Here is a 6,261-nt window from a genome sequence, read left to right as displayed (position 1 = left end):
CGGCTGCTGCTCGTTCGGATGATGCTTCGCAGCCCAACCCCGCACACACCGCTGGGGGCAGCCCCGGCTCTGTGCTGACGGTGCCGTTCCGGCCTTTTCCGGCCGCCTGGCCAAGGGAAGCAGCTTGCCGCTCGCTGCCCTCGCACGGACGCAGCCCCGCTGCATGCAACGCGGTCACCGCGGAGGAGGGACGGTGCCAGCTGAGCACCGCAGCCCCAAAGCAATCACGGGAGGCGCTGCTTTGGCACGCTGCAATAATGTCTGAGCGCAGGCGGGTCGGTGGGTCCGCATGGCGCTGTGCCATTGCTATTTGTAAGGGCAGAAAAAGAAGGGGAGCGTCGCACAGCGCCGTGCCGTCGCACAGCCCGCGCGGCAGGGGGGTTGGAGCTTGATGATCCTTGAGGTCCCTTCCAACCCAAGCCAGACTACGATTCTATGATCACTTCAGGCTGTGCCCTGAGCACCCAACAGCTCGCCCCATGCTTCCAGCTGTTGGTGGCACTGCGTGTGCTGCTCCAAGCCTGCAGAGTGCGAGCTGGCAGCGTCCTCGGGCTTCTTTGCAGCCACAGCAGCTGCGAATGGGCTTTGTTACGTGTTTTGTTTTGTTTTGTTTTCTTTAGGTGACAGACTCCCATTCTAAACAACTCCTTCAGGAGCTTGGGTGTAACAGGTGGAGGAAGCTCAAAGAGAAGTCACTGGGTTTGAATTCCCATGAATTAGTCACATCAGCACTGCTGTGTAGAGATGTGGAGCTTGACCAGACTGAGAAAGAAGCATGTTTCTCTGACTGAGAGGCACAGTGGGAAAGTAAGCCTACAGACCTTCTATAAAAAGGCCAAAGCAGAGATTTTAGGCTGAGTGAGCAATGGTAAACCCTGCTGCTAATGTCTGCATTGGTGGGGATGTCTGCTGGAGAGCTCTCAATTCAGCCAGCTCAGAACGTGTGCTCAGAGCCATGTGTGCATTTAGGCTGCGTGGTGAGGGTGTTTCACTCACTGAAGTGTGAACAGATTCACAGTATTCACTGTGAGACAAAGCATTGGGTGCTCAGATGCTCCTCTCACTCTTTGGGTTCCTACAAAGATGGGTCTCAGCATGCAGAGCAACACTGCACTATGCAGAGCGTGCAGTGCTTCCCGGGTAGGACAGAGCTCACCCCCCCAGCAGAGAAAAAGAGGGGAATGAACAAAAAATATATTAAAAACAAACCAAAACAAAAAGGCATCTCTCAGCTGAAGCTGAGCAAGAGCAGCAAGCACAGCCTGCAGGTGTAAGCGCACACCAGGGCTGAGCTGGGAGGAAGGAGGCACTAACACCTCATTCCCGTTTCAGTTTCAGCACACAGAGCACACAGACAAGAATGCAAAGTTGATGTTGTGGTCTCTTCTGGAGAAGCAGGGGGTGCAGCCCTTCTCTTGGTGGGGTGAACAGGGGCATCCCTCTTGCAATGTGAGAAGTGCCTGCAGTGGGCACCAGGCCCTTCAAAATCATTGCTTCCCCCCAGGGGGATGTAAATGCTTCCCCTCCACCCACAGCTTCTTAAAATGAAACAAAGCCATCAGATACAAGAGAAGGATCTGCACTGCGCATTGATGGAGGTGGAGAGCTTTTGGGGCCAACACAGCAGACAACAGGCAAACTCCTTAAAGGGGGATGAGAGATGTGGCTCTAGCAGATGCAGAGGACACGGTGACTTCCAGAGCAAAGCCTCTCCCCTTCACCTGGGGGAATGTTTGGGGTGAACTGCTGATGGAGATCATATGGACACCGCTCTGTCTTTGGAGCGACCTGAAATGTGTTCTCACTTGTGTTCCTTTTCAGAGAGGGTCCAAACAGCCACCTGCTGCCAGCAGCTAACCACAAGCGAGATTTCTGTTTGCAAAAATAAAGCAGTCTTTCTGTTTCCAAGAAAACAGCAGAAATCTCGGTTCCCAGTAGATCCTGGCCTTGGTTGCAGTGTGCTCCTGCTGGAGCAGCTCTGAGCTGCATGGAGCTGCAGGGCAGGCACATCCCAGCCCCTCAGTTCCCTCAGAACACATTGGTTAGGGCAGGGTTTGTGAGGAGGATTTGTTGCGTCTCAGCTTTTCTTTGTGTCACACTGCTGGGAGCAGTGAGCAGTGGGCATGGGGTGACTTCTGCAGGCACCCAACCCACATGGTGACCACAGGGCTGCTGCTGACCCCTGGGCGTGTGCTGGAGAGCTCCAACATGCAACAACCACAGAAGATGAGTTAGTTTTTCTGATCCTCAGTGGCACTTCTATCTTTCTTGCAAGACTTCAGAGGTCTTCTATTCCTCTGGCTGTGTGTAAAAACATTTCCTTTGCTGATGCTGTGATACCCCCAGTGAGCTGTCAGTCGGGCACCTTAACACCAAATCCTTCTTGTCTGACATAGGGTCACATTCCAGTGCCACAGGCTGGGAAATCCAGAATGCTACCATCCTCACTCTGACTTTACACAGCACTCAATGTAAAACGCTTGCAGGATGCGAGAAGTGAGCAAGACCTGATCTTAACAAACAAGAAGCTCCAAGCCCTTGCTACAAGGGACAGTCCCTGTGCTGCATGGTTCAACTGTGAGGCTGTGGCTCATGTTGGTGCCAGGACCCCCCAGTGAACCCTCATGTGGCATTTTCCCCAGCTCCACCGTGGCTCAGCAGCAACAGAGGGACTTCTCCCGTGCAGCAGGAGGGAGAACACTGTGTTTTTTATCCCCTGCTTATGGCAGCAGAGGGGATGAGCCGATCACTGGGGAAAAAATACTAGGTAAAATGCAGGACGGTGTGTCAGATATTAACACAACATATATGTAAGTAATTTTGCCGAGTGCGCTTGGAACAAAGTGATCACAGCAGTTACTTACACATACACAGACAGCAAACTGTGGGGCGAGCAGTGCAAACCCATCTCCTGATTTATGGGTCAGCGAGTTTGGGAACCGAGCCCCACTTCTCCAGGATGATGAATTCTGGCTCTGCAAGTGGCCACATGCACAAACAAATATTCCGAGCATTCGCAAACGTTACTGCAGGGGGAAATGTGCCCGTTTCTTTCCTGTCAATGCTGCTTCTTATGCTTCAGAGGAAGCGAGGCTGCTAGCAGAGCAAGGCAAGGAGGACCCTGTGTTAGTTTAAGAAATATATTCCAGATGGATGTTCACCAGGTTTCTTGGGGGGAGGAGGGAAGGAGGTAGCAAAAATGCTCTCTTTTGGTCATTAATGTAAACTCTGCTTCCAGGAACACTGTTGTGTGTCCCCACTGGCGATGCTGAAGACTAAACAGAGCTTGTTTTTGGTTCAGCCCATTGAAATCTCTTTCACTTGGGAGGAGTATGTCTCCATGATGCTCTGCACGGGTTTTGGCCTACGCACCTTTAACCTCAATGCAGGCATCCAGGTAAAGCCCTGTGGGATCAAGGGCAGGAGGCTCAGTGTCATACTGTTGAATGTTTTGGGACTGGCTTGCAGTGCAAAGCAGTGCACACACACGTTTTGTCTAGCAGTGCTGCGCATGCTGCACGCTGCTCATTCTGCAGCTGCTTACTTCCTTCAGCAGCAGTTTTTGCAAATTGTGAGCGTGGGATCTGACCTCACAGACCTGTATGGCAACCCCTGGGCAGGGCTACCATGCACCGCCCATTGCCATCCCATGCTCATGCCATTGGGTGCAGTATGGGGAGGGCAGGAGGCACGGCATGCAGAAGTGCTCAGTTCCAGCAGGTGTGCCAGGCGTGCCAGCAGCATCTCAGAGAGGCCAAGATGCAGCTTCTCGGTTAGGGTTTCTCTCTGGAGCCCAAGGGGGCATCACACCATGCCTGGAAGGAATTTGTGCTCCTTTCGCACCATCCAGCCCCATGTCTGTGCAAGAGCCACATGTATCCCAGGAGCCAACCTGGCTTTTATTTCCTTTATGAGTAATGATCTGCAATGAGACAGTTACTGCTTTCTGACCTTTTCCACGTTACTCACAACAGGAAGCTGTTGGAATGGTGAGCGCATGCTGCTTACGTGAGTGAGGGCTGAGAAAAGCTGCAGTGCCCTTTCACCACCCTTTTTCAAGGAAAATGGAATGAGGAGCTTTCCATGGCTGGCCTTGAGCCTCTGCTTACTGTCAGCGGCGCGTCCTCCCACATGCCCCTGTGTCCTTCAATGCTTGACTCACTGTGCCAGAGGTTCCCAGGCCTTCCCAGCTGGTTCCATTTCTCCAGACCATTTTCTGGTTGCTAGAGGGATGCTGATCTGCACCAGCAGCATCCTCACCCTGCACAGGATGGCCTTTGAATGCAGCACAGCTTTAGGATGTGCACAGCTTTGGGATGCAGCACAGCTTCAGGATGTGGCACAGCTTCAGGATGTGGCATGACGATGCACTCAGGGTTAATCATATCCTGTGGTAGGAGAAACAAACCTCATGGACATGAATTAGTAAAGCAGAGGCACTGCAGAACAGTTGGCAAAGCCCTGAGGGACTTTTCTGCATGCCCTGATGTCCTGGAGGCTTTCATCTCCTGGCTTCCCAGGAACCTGTGCAGATCGGAATGGCACTGCTGACACCATGCTGGCCGCAGGGGTTGATGTCATTGCAATTAAAACTAAACCAAATCACTGCAGTCTGAAGCTCTGAGGTTCAGACCTCTTGGGGTATCTCTGCCCATAGCAGAGGAGACTGCAGGAGTCTATGCGGGGCAGAAGCAGCAGGGACAGAGCATGGCCCCAACAGCTCAGAGGTGGCATCCACCCAGATTCAATTTCTAAGCACAGTAACTCTTCCCTACAGTGGGAAGTCCTCCTAATGGAATAACCCCAGCTCCTTGCACACACTCAGTGTTACAAAGAGTTTACACAAATATAAAGGCAATGATCTCATCTTCTACAGTTTCTAGCAATAGGGGCCAGGCTTTGCAGCCTCTGCCGTGCAGGCTGTACCTGCAGCACGTTGTATGTCTTGGTTTTCCGCTGTGTTATTTCTACTGCATGCTCCTAGAAAACAACTGGAGCACTGCACACCCCCAAAAATGAGAATGGTGATAATGAAAAGCTAAAGCTGAGAATTAACCGTGTGCTCAGCAGCTGAAGGTTCAACACTGAATTTAATTCAGTTATACAAAATACCTCCCAACACTTCAGCTCCTGGTTTCCCAAGAAGACTGAATGCTGTGCAGGTTACTGCATCCCCAGCACAAAGTACATTGCTCCCGTCAGTATCAACCATCCAGGCTGCAGCCTCCAGGGTTGCTGGGATCTGGGGCTGTTTGAGAGAACAGTAAATTGAGGGATTTGCTTTTTTCTTTTTAGTTTATGTTAAACTTTGGGAGCTCTTCTTTAGTTCAGAACTGCACCGCCCGCACAACCCCAGCTTGCATAAACACAGCTTAGGTTCCTTCTGGATGAAGGGATCTATATTTAAGTAATGATGGTTTTTATGGCTGTTTTTGCTGCAGAACTCTCTATATAAATACACTTCTGCTTATCCAGGGAGGGCACCAAAAAGGCATCTGTATGGGACATGGCCAACAGGCAGAGCACCACACGTGCAGGGAGCGAAGCAGGGTGAGCATGTGGTGTTCCAGCAGAGGAGGATGGTTGGACTGGATGACCTCAGTGGTCTTTTCCAACCAATAGTGATTCTATGATCCTATGAAGCTTTCCTGCAGTTGGTAAAAGCACCTGCAACTCCCGCAGGCTCCATCACAAGGCACTGAAATAGCCGCAACGAGCAGGCGGCTCATGTTTGTTTCATAGCAAGAGAAGATGGGGAAGGTGGGAACATGCCAAATACTTTTTTTCTGCTTTCTCATACACAAAAGGGTCCTTATTCATTTTAATAGCAGGTTCTCTCGCACGGCACTCAGCTGTGCCAGGTGGGCACTGCAGAAGGGCTCCTGCTGCAGGGGCTGTGCACGGCCCTGCTCTGCACACAGGAAATCAGATATGGGACAGCTTCAAAATGGAGCATTAGTCCTGAACAAATAAGTAGATTGTAATAATGGATACAATATGGGGGTTTCTTCGAGGAGCCAATACTTGTATTCTTCACAGCTGCATCTTTCTCTTTTCCTGATTTATCTTCTTTCTTTTTTTCCCTTTTTAGCCTGAAGTGCTCCCAAATGCTTCGTGCCATGTGGCTGCTCCTTACTTGCACGTAGGGCCAGATTCAGTGCCACTCTGCACCTTGATAGCTTGCGGATGCTCCTGCAAAGCAGACACACAGTGCCAGCCCCACAGTGCACACCTTGCACAGCCACGGCTGTGGGGCTGGCA

This window comes from Gallus gallus, chromosome 4 (assembly GCF_016699485.2).
Source record: "Gallus gallus isolate bGalGal1 chromosome 4, bGalGal1.mat.broiler.GRCg7b, whole genome shotgun sequence".
NCBI classification, from domain to species: Eukaryota; Metazoa; Chordata; class Aves; order Galliformes; family Phasianidae; genus Gallus; species Gallus gallus.
The sequence above is the reverse complement of the archived record's forward strand: the minus strand, read 5'-3'. Positions refer to the sequence as shown.